This window comes from Budorcas taxicolor, chromosome X (genome assembly GCF_023091745.1).
Source record: "Budorcas taxicolor isolate Tak-1 chromosome X, Takin1.1, whole genome shotgun sequence".
NCBI classification, from domain to species: Eukaryota; Metazoa; Chordata; class Mammalia; order Artiodactyla; family Bovidae; genus Budorcas; species Budorcas taxicolor.
In genome coordinates, this window is record NC_068935.1 from 70,723,397 (window position 1) to 70,741,139 (window position 17,743).

Sequence of the window (17,743 nt, forward strand, 5' to 3'; positions counted from 1 at the left end):
CAATCTTTCCAAGCATTAGAGTCTTTTCCAATGAGTTGGCTCTTCAAATCAGGTGGCCAAAATACTGGAGTTTCAGTTTCAGCTTCAGTCCTTCCAATGAATACTCAGGGTTGATTTCCTTTAGGACTGAGTGGTTTGATCTCCTTGCAGTTCAAGGGACTCTCAAGATTTTTCTCCAGCACCACAACTTGAAAGCATCAATTCTTTGGCTCTCAGCCTCCTTTATGGTCCAACTCTCACATCCATACATGACTACTGGAAAAACCATAACTTTGGCTATATGGACTTTTGTCAGCAAAATGATGTCTCTCCTTTTTAATATGTCGTCTTGGAATGTCACAGATTTTCTTCTAAGGAGCAAGAATGCTTTAATTTCATGGCTACAGTCACCATCTGTGATTTTCAAACCCAAGGAAATATATCACTGCTTCCACTTTTACCCCTTCTATTTGCCATGAAGTGATGGGGCTGGATGCCATGATCCTAGTATTTTGAGTGTTTAGTTTTATGCCAACTTTTCCACTCTCCTCTTTCACCCACATCAAGAGAATCTTTATTTCCTCTTCATTTTCTGCCATTAGAGTAGCATCATCTGCATATCTGAGGTTGTTGATATTTCTTCTGGCGGTCTTGATTCCAGCTTGTGGTTCATCCAGCCTGTCATTTCACATGATGTACTCTGCATATAGTCTGAGCACCAGGGAAGTCCTAAGTTAAATAAGCAGGTTGGCAATATACAATCCTGTTCTACTCCCTTTCTCAATTTTGAACCATTCGGTTGTTCCATGTCCAGTTATAACTGTTCCTTCTTGACACGCATACTTGTTTCTTAGGAGACAGGTAAAGTTTCTAGTATTCACATATCTTTAAGAATTTTCAACAAGTGTTTTGATCCACACAAATTCTTTAGCATAGTCAATGAAGCAGAAGTATATGTGTATATATATATGTTTTTTTTTTTTTTCTGTAATTCCTTTGCCTTCACAATGATCCAAGGAATATTAGCAATTTGACCTCTGATTCTTCTGCTTCTTTGAAATCCAATTTGTACATCTGGAAGTTCTCAAGTCACACACATACTGCTGAAACCTAGCTTGAAGGAATTGAAAAAAATTTACTAACATGTTAAATGTCCACAGTTGTAATGTAGTTTGAAAATTTTTTGCTCTTCTTTGGGACTGTAATGAAAACTGACCTTTTCCAGTCCTGTGGCCACTGCTGAGTTTTCCAAATTTGCTGACAAATTTGAGAGCAGCACTTTATCAGCATCATCTTTTAGGATTTGAAATAGCTCATCTGGGATTCCATCATCTCCGTTAGCTTTGTTCATATCAATGCTTCTTAAGGCCCACTTGACTTCACACTCCAGGGTGTCTGGTTATAGGTGAATGACAAAGCTATCATGGTTATTTGCAATATTTAGAATTTTTTTATAGTTCTTCTGTATATTCGTGCTATCTCTTCATCTGATCCTTATCATGTCTGTCTTTTATCATGTTCATCCTTGCATGAAATATTCCCTTGTTATCTCCAATTTTCTTGAAGAAATCTCTAATATTTCCCTTTCTGTTTGTTTCCTCAATTTATTTGCACTGTTCAGTTAAGATTTTTTTTTTTTTTAATCTCCCATGCCTCTCTGGAACACTGCATTCAGTTGGGTATATCGTTCCCTTTCTCCTTTGCCTTTCACTTCTCTTTTTTACTCAGCTCTTTGTAATGCCTCCTCAACAACTAGTTTGATTTCTTGCTTTTCTTTTCTTTTAATTTGGTATGATTTTGGTCACTGCCTCCTGTATAATGTTATGAATCGCTGTCCACAGTTCTTCAGGCACTTTGTCTACCAGATCAAATCCTTTGTATCAATCCATCATCTCCACTGTATAACCATAATGGATTTTATTTAGATCATACCTGAATGGCCTAGTGGTTTTCCCTACTTCATTTTAAGATTGAGTTTTGCAATAGGGAGCTCATAATCTATGTAACAGTCAGCTCCAGGTCTTCTTTCTATTCTTTCTGCTGACTCTATAGAGCTTTTCCTTCTTTGGCTGCAAAGAATGCAGTCAATCTTATTTTGGTATTATCCATCAAGTGATGTCCATGTGTAGAGTCATAGCTTCTGTTATTGGAGAAGAGTGTTTGCTATGACTAGCATGTTTTCTTAACAAAACTCTATTAGCCTTTGCCCTGCTTTATATTATACCCCAAGGCCAAACTTGCCTTTTACTCCAGGTATCTTTTGACTTCTTTGCTTTTGCATTCCAATCATCTATGATGAAAAAGAGGGCTTCCCTGGCAGCTCAGCTGGTAAAGAATCTGCCTGAAATGCAGGAGAAGTCTGTTCAATTCTGAGTCAGAAAGATCCCCTGGAGAAGAGATAGGCTACCCACTCCAGTATTCTTGGCTTCTCAGGTGGTTAAAAAAAAATCTACCTGTAATGCAAGAGACTTGGGTTTGATCCCTAAGTTGGGAAGATCCCCTGGAGAAGGGAATGGCAGCCCACTCCAGTATTCTTGCCTGGGGAATTTCCTGGACAGAGCAGTCTGGCAGGCTACAGTCTATAGAGTTGCACAGAGTCAGACACGACTGAAGCAACTTAGCACTCCCTATAAAGTCTTGTAGGTCTTCATAGAACCAGTCAACTTCAGTTTCTTCATCAACAGTGGTTTGGGCATAGACTTGGATTACTGTGATGTGGAATGGTTTGCTTTGGAAGTAAACTGTGTTGATTTTGATATTGCACCCAAGTTTTGCGTTTCAGATTTGTTTTCTGACTATGAGAGCAATTCTAATTCTTCTGAGGAATTCTTGCCCACAGTGGTAGATATAATGGTCAAATGAATTAAATTCACCATTCCAATCCAGTTTAGTTCACTGATTCCTTAGTATTGAATAAATACCTGGAATGTTAGGTCAATGAATCAAGGTAAATTGGATGTGGTCAAGCGGTACATGGCAAGAGAAGGATACAAATGGGTGAAAACTGTCAAACTTGATTTGAACAGTTAACCATTGGATGAAAAGGCAAGCACAATTTCAGGGGAAAAAAAAGGCAAACAGAGAAGTGAAGAAAAGATGGCAAGAATTAGAGTATTAAGTTAAACCAGAATTAGAAAATTTAACTCTAAGAAAGAGTTTATATTTGCAAGGTCTAGCTTGCTCCACCATAATAGAAATAGTTCCTGTTAAAGTATCACTATAAACCTCAGCAGCATCAGCAAAAGGTAAAGTAATATCTACCTCTGAAGATGTAAGATTTAAAAAGTCAGTGACTCCTTTGTTAAATGAAGGCCAATAGTAATTCTTAGTGTAGCCAGATTGAGAAATTTTAGAAATACTTGGCCATATGAATACTGTTCAAATGTTGAGTCATTTACTTATTTGTTCCAATATTTTTCAAAACTTTATCTGAACCAATGGCTGGCTATGACATTTAGTGATAAAACAAGATCTTCTTATAAGCATCTTTAAATCACAGATATGGTATATCAAATGAATGAACATCAAGAAAAAAGAAAAGGCTCTATTCAGTCCAGATATCCAACTTTATCATCAGGACTACATAGTGGAGCATCAAAGAATAGAAAGACGGGACTTATTCAACCAAGACAGTCAAGCTGATAATACCTTTCTCTTTATCATGAATTGCATACTTTGTTCCAAGTCATATGGTCTGGAAATTGGATATCGGCCACATCATTTTGCTATACAATACTCAGTATGGAGATTATTTCCTGATTTTCGTGGTTATGCCCAACAAGATGCTCAGGAATTTCTTTGCGAGCTTTTGAATAAAATACAACATGAACTAGAGATAACTGAGAACCTTTCTGGAACTTGTTACTGGAATTTCAAGAAAGATACCAATGTAGTGGAAAAGATATTACTTCCCAGGCATGTCTTGTCACTGAAATGTTGGACAAGTTCACAGAAACTAAAGATTCAGAATGAAAATCCTACATATAACCAGGGTAATTCAAAGTGTAGAAGGTTTTCCTCAAAACCAGTTATGCTCACAGAAGCTGCCAAACAGTTTATCATTTGCCACTTACCTCAGGTTTTCAGAATACATCTGAAATAATTCAGGTGGTAAGGACATAAAAATTGACAGAAGATTGGTATTCATATTGGCTTTGAAGAAATCTGAAACCTGGGACCCTAGTGTTGCAGGGAATATTTGAAATCCCTAAGACTAGAAAGCTTTATCTACAGCTTAGTACACCATGGGAAAGAATTTGGCTCAGAACATTACACCACCTACTGTTATAATTCTGAAAGAGGATACTGGGCATACTGTAATGATTCCAAGCTAAATATGTGCATTATGGATGAAGTATGCATGGCTCAACCTTACATCTTGCTTTACAACAAGTGAGTTACTGAGACTAGTTATTCTAAACTCTTGGCTCCAGAACTACTGTCTGGTAGTCAATATCCCAAAGAAGAAGCTGGTACCTCTAATGAAATTCTTTGTTGTTGTTGTTCAGTTGCTCTGCTGCATCTGACTCTTTGCAACCCCATGGACTACAGAACATCAGATTTCCCTGTCCTTCACAATATCCTGGAATTTGCTCAAACTTATGTCCATTAAATAGGTGATGCCATCCAACTATCTCATTCTCTGTCATCCCTTTCTCCTCCTGCTTTCAATCTTTCCCAGCATCGGGGCCTTTTCAAATGAGTTGGTTCTTTGCATAAGGTGGCCAAAGTATTGGAGCTTCTGCTTCAGCATCAGTGCTTCCAGTGAACATTGACGGTTGATTTCCTTTAGGACTGACTGGTTTTATCACCTTGCTGTCCAACTGACTCTCAAGAGTTTTCTCCAGCACCACAGTTTGAAAGCATCATTTCTTCAGCCATCAGCCTTCTTTATGGTTCAACTCTCATACCCAGACACAACTGCTGGAAAAATCAAAGCTTTGACTGTATGGAATTTTGTCAGCAAACTGATGTCCCTGCTTCTTAATATATTAAACATGTTTGTCATAGGTTTCTTTCTAAGGAGCAAACGCCTTTTGGTTTTATGGCTGCAGTCACCATTCACAGAGATATTGGAGACCAAGAAAATAAAATCTGTCACTGTTTCCAATTTTTCCCCTTTTATTTTTCATGAAGTCATTGGACAAGATTACATGATTTAAGTTTTTTGAATGGTGAGTTTTAAGCCAGCTTTTTAATTCTCCTCCTTCACGTAAATCAAGAGGTTTTTTTAGTCCCTCTTTGCTTTCTGTCATTAGAATGGTATCATCTGCATATCTGAGGTTGTTATTATTTCTCCCAGAAATCATGATTCCAGACTGTGATTCATACAGCCCAGCACTTTGCATGATGTACTCTACATAAAGTGGGTTTCCCTGGTGGCTCAGTGGTAAAGAACCCACCTGCCAATGTGGGAGAAGCAAGAGACCTATTTTCAATCAATGTGCCAGGAAGATCCCCTGGAGAAGGGAATGGCAACCCACCCAAGTATTCTTGCCTAGAGAATCCCATGGACAGAGGAGTCTGGGACACTACAGCCCTTGAGGTCACAAAGAGTCAGACATCACTGAAGTGACTGAGCATGCACACACTCTGCATAGAAGTTAAATAATCAGGGTGATAATATACAGCCTTGTCATACTCTTTTCCCAATAGCACTCCAGTCAGTTGTTCCATGCTCATTTCTCTTTTTTTTTTAATATAAATTTATTTATTTTAATTGGAGGCTAATTACACTGGGATGACCCATGCTCATATCTAACTTGCTTCTTGGCGTACATACAGGTTTCTCAGGAGACAGGAAAAGTAATCTTCTATTTCCATGGTATTTTTCACAGAACTAGAACAAAAAATTTCGCAATTTGTATGAAAACACAAAAGACCCTGAGTAGCCAAAGCAATCCTGAGAAAGAATAGCGGAGTTGGAATAATCAACCTGCCTGACTTCAGACTATACTACAAAGCTACAGTCATCTATACAATATGGTACTTGCACAAAACCAAATGTAGATCAATGGAACAAGACAAAAAGCCCAGAGATAAACTCGTGCACCTATGGGTAACTTATTTTTGACAAAGGAGGCAAGAATATACAATGGAGAAAAGATAGTATCTTCAATAAATGGTTCTGGAAAAACTGGACAGTTATGCGTAAAAGAATAAAAATAGAACACTTCTTAACACTATACTCAATGATGAAATAAAAACGGATTAAAGACCTGAATGTAAGACCCGAAACTATGAAACTCTTAGAGGAAAACATAAGTAAAATATGCTTTGACATAAATCACAGCAAGATCCTGTATGACTGATCTCCTAGATTAATGGAAATAAAAACAAAACAGACAAATGGGATCTAATTAAACTTAAAAGCTTTTGCACACTGAAAGAAACTATAAACAAACTGAAAAGTCAGCCCTCAGAATGGGTGAAAATAATAGCAAATGAAACAACTGACAAAGGATTAATCTCCAAAATATACAAGCAGCTCATACATCTCAATGCCAGAAAAACAAACAACCCAGTCAAAAAGTGAGTAGAAGACCTAAACAGATATTTTTGCAAGAAGATATACAGATGAATAATAAACACATCAAAAGATGCTCAACATCACTCATTATTAGGGAAAGCATATCAAACTTACCATCAGGTATCAACTTACACCAATCATCAGGCCCATCATCAAAATATCTACAAACACTAAATGATGGAAAGGGTGTAGAGAAAATGGAACACTCTTGCACTGTTTGTGGGACTATAAACCGATACAGCCACAGTGGAAGACAACATGGAGATACTTTAAAAAGCTAGAAGTAAAACTACCATGCTGCTACTGCTGCTTCCTGACCTGCATACAAATTTCTCAAGAAGCAGGTCAGGTGGTCTGATATTCCCATCTCTTTCAGAATTTTCCACAGTTTATTGTGATCCACACAGTCAAAGGCTCTGGCATAGTCAATAAAGCAGAAATAGATGTTTTTCTGGAACTCTCGTGCTTTTTCCATGATCCAGCGGATGTTGGCAATTTGTTCTCTGATTCCTCTGCCTTTTCTAAAACCAGCTTGAACATCAGGGAGTTCACGGTTCACGTATTGCTGAAGCCTGGCTTGGAGCATTTTGAGCATTACTTTACTAGCATGTGAGATGAGTGTAATTGTGTGGTAGTTTGAGCATTTTTTGGCATTGCCTTTCTTTGGGATTGGAATTAAAATTGACCTTTTCCAGTTTTCTGGCCACTGATGAGTTTTCCAAATTTGCTGGCATATTGAGTGCAGCACTTTCACAGCATCATCTTTCAGGATTTGAAACAGCTCAACTGGAATTCCATCACCTACACTAGCTTTGTTCGTAGTGACGCTTTCCAAGGCCCACTTGACTTCACATTCCAGGATGTCTGGCTCTAGATGAGTGATCACACCATCATGATCATCTGGATCATGAAGATCTTTTTTGTACAGATCTTCTGTGCATTCTTGCCACCTATTCTTAATATCTTCTGCTTCTGTTAGGTCCATACCATTTCTGTTCTTTATCAAGCCCATCTTTGCATGAAATGTTCCCTTGGGATCTCTAATTTTCTTGAAGAGATCTCTAGTCTTTCCCATTCTGTCTTGTCCTCTATTTCTTTGCATTGATCTCTGAAGAAGGCTTTCTTATCTCTTCCTGCTATTCTTTGGAACTCTGCATTCAGATGCTTATATCTTTCCTTTTCTCCTTTGCTTTTTGCCTCTCTTCTTTTCACAGCTATTTGTAAGGCCTCCCCAGACAGCCATTTTTCTTTTTTGCATTTCTTTTCCATGTATATCAACAAATGAATGAAGAAACTGTGGTACATATACATAAGGTAATATTCAGCAAAAGAGAGGAACACATTTGACTTATGTATAATGAAGTGGATGAAACTAGATCCTATTATACAGAGTAAAGAAAGTCATAAAGAGAAAGACAAATATTGCATATTAATGCTAATAAATAGAATCAAGAAAAATGGTGGTGATGAACTTATCTACAGAGCAGCAAAAGAGACAAAGGCTTAGAGAACAGACCTGGAACATATTTGGGGAAGGAGACTCTGTGATGAGTAGAATTCAAAGAGTAGCATTGAAACATATACATTACCATAAAATTAAATAGCCATTGGAAATTTACTGTATAATGCAGTGAGCTCAATTCCAGTGCTCTGTGACAACCTAGAAAGGTTGAATGTGATGGGAAGTGAGAGGGAGGTTCAAGAAGTAAAGAACATATGTATACCTTTGGGTATTTCATGTTAATATATGGCAAAAAAAAAAAACAAAAAACACACATAATATTGTAAAACAATTATCCCCCAATGAAAAATAAATAAATTTTTAAAAAGAAAGTCATTTTGAGAAACCAAAGCTGTACCTCTGACTGAATCAACAACTTTGGCGCCAAGAAAAATCCCATAAACGGCTTCTTATCCCTGAGGACTTGACTACAGTCCAATTTGATTTTGGTTCTGCAACCAGCCCATATGCCAAGAGACCCTGGAAAAGGCACATATACCCATGTGTCAGATAAATAGACCTCAGTCTTGGCTGTGGATCCTGAAATGATTCATGAACTAGCTCTAAGTCCTCTCTGGCACATACCAGGAGCCCTTGGAAACATTAATTTGGACAGTTACCAATGGACCAAGGAAATTTTGTGAATATCCAGGAGTCCAGTAGAAAAGTTCCATAACATCTTCAGAGGAAAAACATTCAACTGAAGCAATTGAATAGGATAAGAGGAATAGTTCAACTTACACCCCAAAGCCAAGAGAGATTTTTTTCCAACCCATGATTTTACCTGTAGAGGAAAGTGAAAGCATGTAAGTTAGCACTTTTTATCTCCAGGTATATAGGATCTTGACAAAGAGGCCCACTTCTTCTAGTCATATCCAGAATACTCGTGTGCTGCACAACTAAAGGGTGAGAAGGGGCTGTAAGAGTGGAGGATAGGGTTCTTAAAATGTATCAAAAAGATGCATATTCTACTAACCACATCATGAACACTATCGAGAAGCCCACCCATGAGCCACTGGGGATTTTTCAACTACCAGATCCCCCAGTTGGTCCATACATACTCTCAGCACTGAGCCTGCTTTCCACACAAACACCCTCAGTCCACGGCAAGCATATTGGGCATACTTTTTATGTGCTTTTGGAGATGGCTTCTGAGCATGCACAAAAAGCTGACCCAAACATGATGGCATAGAAGAAACAAACATAAAATTGAACATCCAGCAGTTTCCTTAGGAAAGTAAAAAAGGACAATGTAAGCATTCATCTGGATTAGAAAGATCAAAATAAGGCATACAGTATTAAGAATTAAGAATTTTACCACAAAAAACAGCAATAACTGTGAAGCAAGTGTACACATAAAAAAGAAATGTGCATGCATGCTAAGTCACTTCAGTCATGTCTGACTCTTTGTGACCCCTTAGACTATAGCCCATCAGGCTCCTCTATCCATGGAGATTCTCTGGGTAAGAATGCTGGAGTGTGTTGCCATGCTCTCCTCCAGGGCATCTACCTGACCCAGGGATTGAACCTGGACCTCCTGCATTGGTAGGCAGGCTCTTTACCACTAGCCCCACCTGGGAAGCCCATGAAAGAACTGAAAAACTCTCAAGATCCATAGCATGACTGATGGAAGGTATTTCACTTCAAAAGTAAATCAATAAAGACTAGAGGAGGTGACAGATATCTCAAATATGAAAACAGCAAAATAACACTTCAAATAACATTAAAGAACTAAGGAACATGGCACCACCAAAGGATCACAGTATTTTCCAATAACCAGTCTCAAAGACATGAAGATCTGTGATTTATCTGATAAAGACTTCAAAATAGTTGTTGTAAAGAAGTTCAGAGAGATTAAAAAAAAAAAAAAAAAAACAAATGAATGAACCACAATAATAATAACAAAAACAGAGAAAGACAATTCAATGTACTCGGGAAAAATACTACATAAACAAAGCGAGAAGTTTAACAGAGAGACAGAAATCATAAAAATGCCAAATAGAAGTTCTAGTGTTGAAGAATACAATGAGTTAAATGAAAAATGTAATAGAAATCAACAAAAAATTAATGAAGCAGAAGAAAAAATGATGTAGAAGACAAATCTTTTGAAAAAATCCAAGCAGAAGAGATCAAATAAATGAGTATTAAAAGCTGAAATGAAATATGAGATACCATTTAAAAAATCATCTATGAAATACTGGATTCCTAGAAAGAGAAGAGAGGCAGAAGGCAGCATAAAACATTTTTGAAAATATTTAAATTTAAAAAGAGGAGATAAATGTATGCTGCTGCTGCTGCTGCTGCTGCTGGTGCTAAGTCGCTTCAGTCGTGTCTGACTCTGTGTGACCCCATAGATGGCAGCCCACCAGGCTCCCCTGTCCCTGGGATTCTCCATGCAAGAACACTGGAGTGTGTTGCCATTTCCTTCTCCAATGCATGAAAGTGAAAAGTGAGAGTGACGTAGTTCAGTCGTGTCCAACCCTCAGCAACCCCATGGACTGCAGCCTACCAGGCTCCTCCTTCCATGGGATTTACCAGGCAAGAGTACTGGAGTGGGTTGCCATTGCCTTATCCAGATATATGTATACATACAGCTAATTCACATTGCTGTACAGCAGAAACTAACAGAACATTGTAAAGTAAATATACTTTGGTACAAATTAATAAATAAAGTAAAGAATGATTAATAGCCAGCCTCATCCACCAATTCCCTGTGAAAGCCTCACAGCTGGTCTCGGGTCCAGATCTTCCCACTAACACCCAGCAGGAGCTGTGTTCAGGCCTTGAAGATGGTCCCAGAGGCAGCCCCAGACCAGTGCCCTGCAACAGCCATGGCCCCAATATAAAAGGAGAGTGCAGACAGCCACAAAGTGGACAACCCTTGAGTGACTGACCCTGATGACAAGAAGAAATTGTGCTTTTGATCCCTACAAACATTTGCTAAATAAGACTACATTTTCAAGACTGGAAGAGATAGTTGATATATCTAATACATGTAAACAAACACAATGAATTAAGTAAAATGAAGAGACAGAGGAGCACATTCAAATTGAAAGAACAAGACAAAACTTCTGAAAAAAATGCTAAACAAAACTGAGATAACGAACCTATTTGATAAGAAATTTTATATAATGGTCATAAAATCCTTACTGAACTTGGGAGAAGAATGAATTAACACAGTGAGAACTTCAACATAGGGGGTATAAAATATGAGAAAGTATCACACAGAAGTTATAACTGTACTATAAAACACTCTAGAAGGGTTAAACAGAAAACTGGATGAAGTAAAAAAACAATTAAGTTGGAAGACAAAAAATAGTACTCAACCAGACATAACAGCAAGATATTTAAAACAGAATTAAAAAGGAGAGATAATACCTGAAAAAAGTATTTGAAGTGGTTGAAAACTTCTAGGGAGTAAAATAGATCTCTGGGTCTGGGACATACAGAAAGCTTCAAATAAGAAAAACCAGAAAAGATACATGTCAAGACACATTATAATTAAAATGATAAAAGTTAAGAATAAAAGAACTATCAAAGCATCAAGAAAAAATAAAACAACTTATTACATACAAAAGAAACCCTACAAGGCTATCAGAATAAACATACAGACTGGTAGAGAGGGAAATAACATTCAAAGTGTTGAAAGAAATAAAGTTTTAACCAAGAGAGAAACTATAAAAACATCCAGAAAATAATGAAAAAAAAAATAGCAATAAGTATATACTTAAGTACATGCTTACATAAAATTACCTCTTTAAATTTAAATATATTAAATTCACTAATCAAAAAGACATGGAATGGCTTAATAGATTAAAAATAAAGGTTGGACACATTTATATGTCCCATACAAGACACATAAATCAGGGGAAAGGATGCACAGACTGAAAGGGAACAATTTAAAAGATATTTTATGCAAATAAAAATGAAAAGAAAGTTGGAATATCTGTACCATGTGAGACAAAATAGATTTTAAAACAAAGACTTTAATGAAAGAAAAACAAGAGTATAACATAGTGATAAAAAGGTCAATGTAGCAAGACATAAAATTTATAAGTGTATATACACTCAATAGGTCTTCCCTGGTGGCTCAGATAGTAAAGCGTCTGCCTGCAATGCAGGATACCTGGTTTTGATTCCTGGGTTGGGAAGATTCCCGGGAGAAGGAAATGGCAACCCATTCCAGTATTCTTGCCTGGAAAATTCCATGGACCGAGGAGCCTGGTAGGCTACAGTCCATGGGGTCTCAAAGAGTCAGACATGAATGAGTGAATTCACTTCATTTCATACACTCAATAAAGGAGCAACAAAATATCTAAAGCAAATATTAATGGATATAAAGGGAGAAACTGAAAGCAATACAATGCAGTAGCAGATTTTATCACCCCACTTATATCAATGGATAGATCATCAAGACAGAAAATCAAAATGGATATATTGGCCTTATATGATGTAGTAAACAAGATGAACTTGAAAGATATGTACAAAACATACTATTCAAAAGCATCAGAATACACACCATTCTCAAAAGTGCATGAAACATTCTTCAGGATAGATTATAAATTGAGACTCAAAACAAGTCTCAATGAATTCAAGAAGAGTGACATAAAATCAAGCATCTTCTCTGACCACAATGCCATGAACCTAGAAATCAATCACACACAAAAAAGGAAAAGACTCAAAAATATGGAAATTAAACAACATGTTACTGAAAAACCAATGAATGATCAAGAAATTCAAAGAAGTGTTTAAAATACCTCGATAAAAATAAAGACAGGAATCAGTTCAGTTCAGTCACTCAGTCATGTCCGACTCCTTGCGACCCCATGAATTGCAGCACACCAGGCCTCCCTGTCTATCACCAACTCCCGGAGTTCACTCAGACTCACGTCCACTGAGTCAGTGATGCTATCCAGCCATCTCATCCTCTGTCCTCCCCTTCTCCTCCTGCCCCCAATCCCTCTGAGCATCAAAGTCTTTTCCAATGAGTCAACTCTTCACATGAGGTGGCCAAAGTACTGGAGTTTCAGCTTTAGCATCACTCCTTCCAAAGAAATCCCAGGGCTGATCTTCTTCAGAATGGACTGGTTGCATCTCCTTGCAGTCCAAGGGACTCTCAAGAGTCTTCTCAAACACCACAGATCAAACGCATCAATTCTCTGGTGCTCAGCCTTCTTCACAGTCCAACTCTCACATCCATACACGACCACAGGAAAAGCCATAGCCTTGACTAGACGGACCTTAGTCGGCAAAGTAATGTCTCTGCTTTTGAATATGCTATTTAGGTTGCTCATAACTTTTCTTCCAAGGAGTAAGTGTCTTTTAATTTTATGGCTCCAGTCACCGTCTGCAGTGATTTTGGAGCCCAAAAAAATAAAGTCCGACTCTGTTTCTACTATTTCCCCAACTATTTCCCATGAAGTGATGGGACCAGATGCCATGATCTTGATTTTCTGAATGTTGAGCTTTAAGCCCACTTTTGCACTCTCCTCTTTCACTTTCATCAAGAGGCTTTTTAGCTCCTCTTCACTCTCTGCCATAAGGGTGGTGTCATCTGCATATCTGCGGTTATTGATATTTCTCCCAGCAATCTTGATTCCAGCTTGTGTTTCTTCCAGTCCAGCGTTTCTCACGATGTACTCTGCATATAAGTTAAATAAGCAGGGTGACAATATACATCCTTGACGTACTCCTTTTCCTATTTGGAACCAGTCTGTTGTTCCATGTCCAGTTCTAACTGTTGCTTCCTGACCTGCATATAGATTTCTCAAGAGGCAGGTCATGTGGTCTGGTATTCCCATCTCTTTCAGAATGTTCCACAGTTTATTGTGATCCACACAGTCAAAGGCTTTGGCATAGTCAATAAAGCAGAAATAGATGTTTTTCTGGAACTCTCTTGCTTTTTCAGTGATCCAGCGGATGTTGGCAATTTGATGTTCTGTTCCTCTGCCTTTTCTAAAACCAGCTTGAACATCAGGAAGTTTATGGTTCACGTATTGATGAAGCCTGGCTTGGAGAATTTTGAGATAGGAATAAGACATACCAAAATCTATGAGATGAAGTAAAAGTGATTCTAAGAGGATGTTAATAGCAATATGGGCTTACCTCACTAAACAAACAAAAAATCCAAACAAACTTTTGAAATTTACACCTAAAGGAACTAGAAAAACCAAAACAAAGGCCAAAATTAATAGAATAAAGGAGATAATAAAGTTCATAACAGAAATAAAGAGACTAAGAAAACAATTACAAAGGTCAACAAAGCATAAGATCTGATTCTTTATAAAGATAAACAAATATTTGACTAGACTTACTAGAGAGAGAGGATGCAAATAAATATAATCAAAAATGAAAGAAGATATATTATATCTGATACCACAGAAATATAAAAGATAAAAAAAAACTACTATGAATAATTTTACACCAACAAATAACACAACTGAGAAGAAATTGATAGATTACTAGAAAAATACATTTTCTGCCAATATTAAATCATGAAGAAATAAATATCTGAACAGACTGTTTACTAGTTAGGGGATTAAACCATTAATCAGAAATCTTCCAGCAAACAAAAGCTCAAAAGCAAACATCTTTACTGATAAATTCAACAAAACATTCAAAGATGATTTAATATCTATCCTTCTCACACTCATCTAAAAGATGAAGAGAAAGAAAACCTTCATAAAACATTTTATGAAGCCAATAGTACCCTGATATCAAAATCAGACAAGAACTGTATAAAAAAGAAAATTACAAATCAATATCCTTGGTAAACATAAATGCAAAAATCCTCAACAAAAAATTAGCTAACTGAATTAAATGATACAATAAAAGAATCATATAACATGATCAAGTGGGACTTGTTGCAGGGGTGCAAGGATGATTCAACATTTGCAAATCAATCAATATGCTATACCACATTAAGACATAAAAGGTAAAAATATCTAATCAGCTCAAAAGATACAAAAATTATTTGCAAGATTCAATGCACATTTCTGAATGTGAAAGACTTACATGCTGAAAACTAGGAGACATTGTTGAAAGAAGTCCCCTGTATATATTGTCTACAAGAGACCCAACTCAAACCAAGGGACACATACAGAGTGAAAGTGAAGGGCTGGAAAAAGATATTTCATGCAAATGGAGAACAAAAAATGAAGAAGTAGCAATACTCATATTGGATACAATAGACTTTGAAATAAAGACCGTGAAAAGAGACTAAGAAGGATGATACATAATGATCAAAGGATCAATCCAAGAAGAACATATAATAATTATAAATGTATATGCACCCAACAAAGGAGCACCTCAGTATGTAAGGCAAATGCTAACAAGTATGACAAGGGAAATTAACAGTAACACAATAATAGTAGGAGACCCCACTCACACCTATGGATAGATATACCAAACAGAAAATTAGCAAGGAAACACAATCTTTAAATGAGCCTATGGACCAGTTAGACCTAGTTGTATCTACAGGACATTTCAGCCCAAAGCAATGCATTTCATCTTTTTCTCATGTGCACACAGAACATACTCCAGGATAGATCATCCTAGGCCATAAATCTAGCCTTGGAAAATAAAAAAAAAAAAAGAAAGAAAGAAAGAAAGAAAGAAATCTTTTCAAGCATCTTTTCTGATCGCAATGAAGTAAGATTAGATATCAACTACAGGGAAAAAGCTATTAAAAATACAAACACATGCAGGCTAAACAACACACTTCTGAATAACCAACATAACACAGAAGAAATAAAAAAATGTATAGAAACGAATGAAAATGAAAACACATCAACCCAAAACCTATGGGATTCAGTAGAAGCAGTGCTAAGGGAAAGGTTCATAGCAATACAAGCTCACCTCAAGAAACAAGAGAAAAATCAAATAAATAACCTAATTTTACACGTAAAGCAAACCCACCCCAGTACTCTTGCCTGGAGAGCCCCATGGACAGAGGAGCCTGGTGGGCTGCTGTCCATGGGGTAACACTGAGTTGGATATGACTGAAGTGACTTAGCAGCAGCAGCACACCTAAAGCAACTAGAAAAAGAAGAAAGGGAGAACCACAGGGTTAGTAGAAGGAAAGAAATTATAAAAATTAGAGCAGAAATAAATGAAAAAGAAACAAAGGAAACTATAGCAAAAATCAACAATATTAAAAGCTGGTTCTCTGAGAAGATAAATAAATCATCTCCCAAAAAAAGGGAGAAGAATCAAATCAACAAAATTAGAAATGAAAATGGAAAAATCACAACAGACAACTCAGAAATAAAAAAGATCATAAGAGACTACTATCAGCGACTATATGACAATAAAATGGACAACTTTGAAGATATGGACGAATTCTTAGAAAAGTATAACTTTCCAAAACTGAACCGGGAAGGAACATAAAATAAGAACAGACCCATCACAAGCATGGAATAGAAACTGTAATCAAAAATCTTCCAACAAACAAAAGCCCAGGACCAGACAGCTTCACAGGTGAATGCTATCAAAAATTTAGAGAAGAGCTAACACCCATCCTACTCAAACTCTTCCAGAATATTGCAGAGGAAGTTAAACTCCCAAACTCCTTATATGAGGCCACCATCACCCTAATATCAAATCCAGACTAAGATGCCACAGAAAAAGAAAAGTACAGGCCCATATCACTGATGAACATAGATGCAAATATCCTCACCAAAATTCTAGCAAATAGAAACTGACAACATATTAAAAAGATCACACATCATGACCAAATGGGCTTTATCCCAAGGATGCAACAATTCTTCAGTATTAACAAATCAATCAACGTAATACACCACATTAACAAATTGAAAGATAAAAACCTCATAGATGCAGAGAAAGCCTTTGACAAAATTCACCACCCATTTATGACCAAAACTCTCAGGAAAGTAGGCACAGAAGGAACATACCTCAAAATAATAAAAGCCTTATACTATAGTGAAGTTAAGTTGCTCAGTTGTGTCCGACTCTTTGTGACCCCTTGCACTGTAGCCCACCAGACTCCTCTGTCCATGGGATTCTCCAGGCAAGAATACTGGAGTGGGTTGCCATTTCCTTCTCCAGGGGATCTTCCCAACCCAGGGATCGAACCCAGGTCTCCCACATTGGGGGCAGATGCTTTAACCTCTGAGCCACCAGGGAAGCCCCCTTATATTATAAACCCACAGCAAATATTATCCTCAATGGCAAAACATTGAAAGCATTATCCCTAAAGTCAGGAAGAAGAGAAGGGTGCCCACTCTCACCACTACTATTCAACATAGTTTTGGAAGTTTTAGGCAGAGTGATCAGAGAAGAAAAAAAAAAATTAAAGAAAGAAAGATTGGAATAGAAGAAGTACAACTCTCACTGTTTACAGATGAAACGATCCTCTACATAGAAAACCCTAAAGACACCACCAGAAAATTACGAGAGCTAATCAATGAATATAATACAGTTGCAGGATATACAAATAATACACAGAAATCCCTTGCATTCCTATATGCTAACAATGAAAAAACAGAAAAAGAAAATAAGGGAAAAATTCCATTCACCACTGAGATGAAAAGAATAAAATATTTAGGAATAAATCAATCTAAAGAAACAGAAAACCTATATATCAGTTCAGTTCAGTTCAGTCTTTCAGTCATGTCCAACTCTCTGCAACCCCATGAATCGCAGCACGCCAGGCCTCCCTGTCCATCACCAACTCCCGGAGTTCAGTCAGACTCACGTCCATTTTCATTACAAGG

At 37.2% G+C, this 17,743-nt stretch overlaps 1 pseudogene; it reads left to right on the forward strand.

The window, feature by feature from the left end:
• Window positions 1-10,902, forward strand: part of LOC128069507 (ubiquitin carboxyl-terminal hydrolase 44-like) — an 89,891-nt pseudogene extending 78,989 nt beyond the window's left edge.
• Window positions 10,903-17,743: the final 6,841 nt, after the last annotated feature.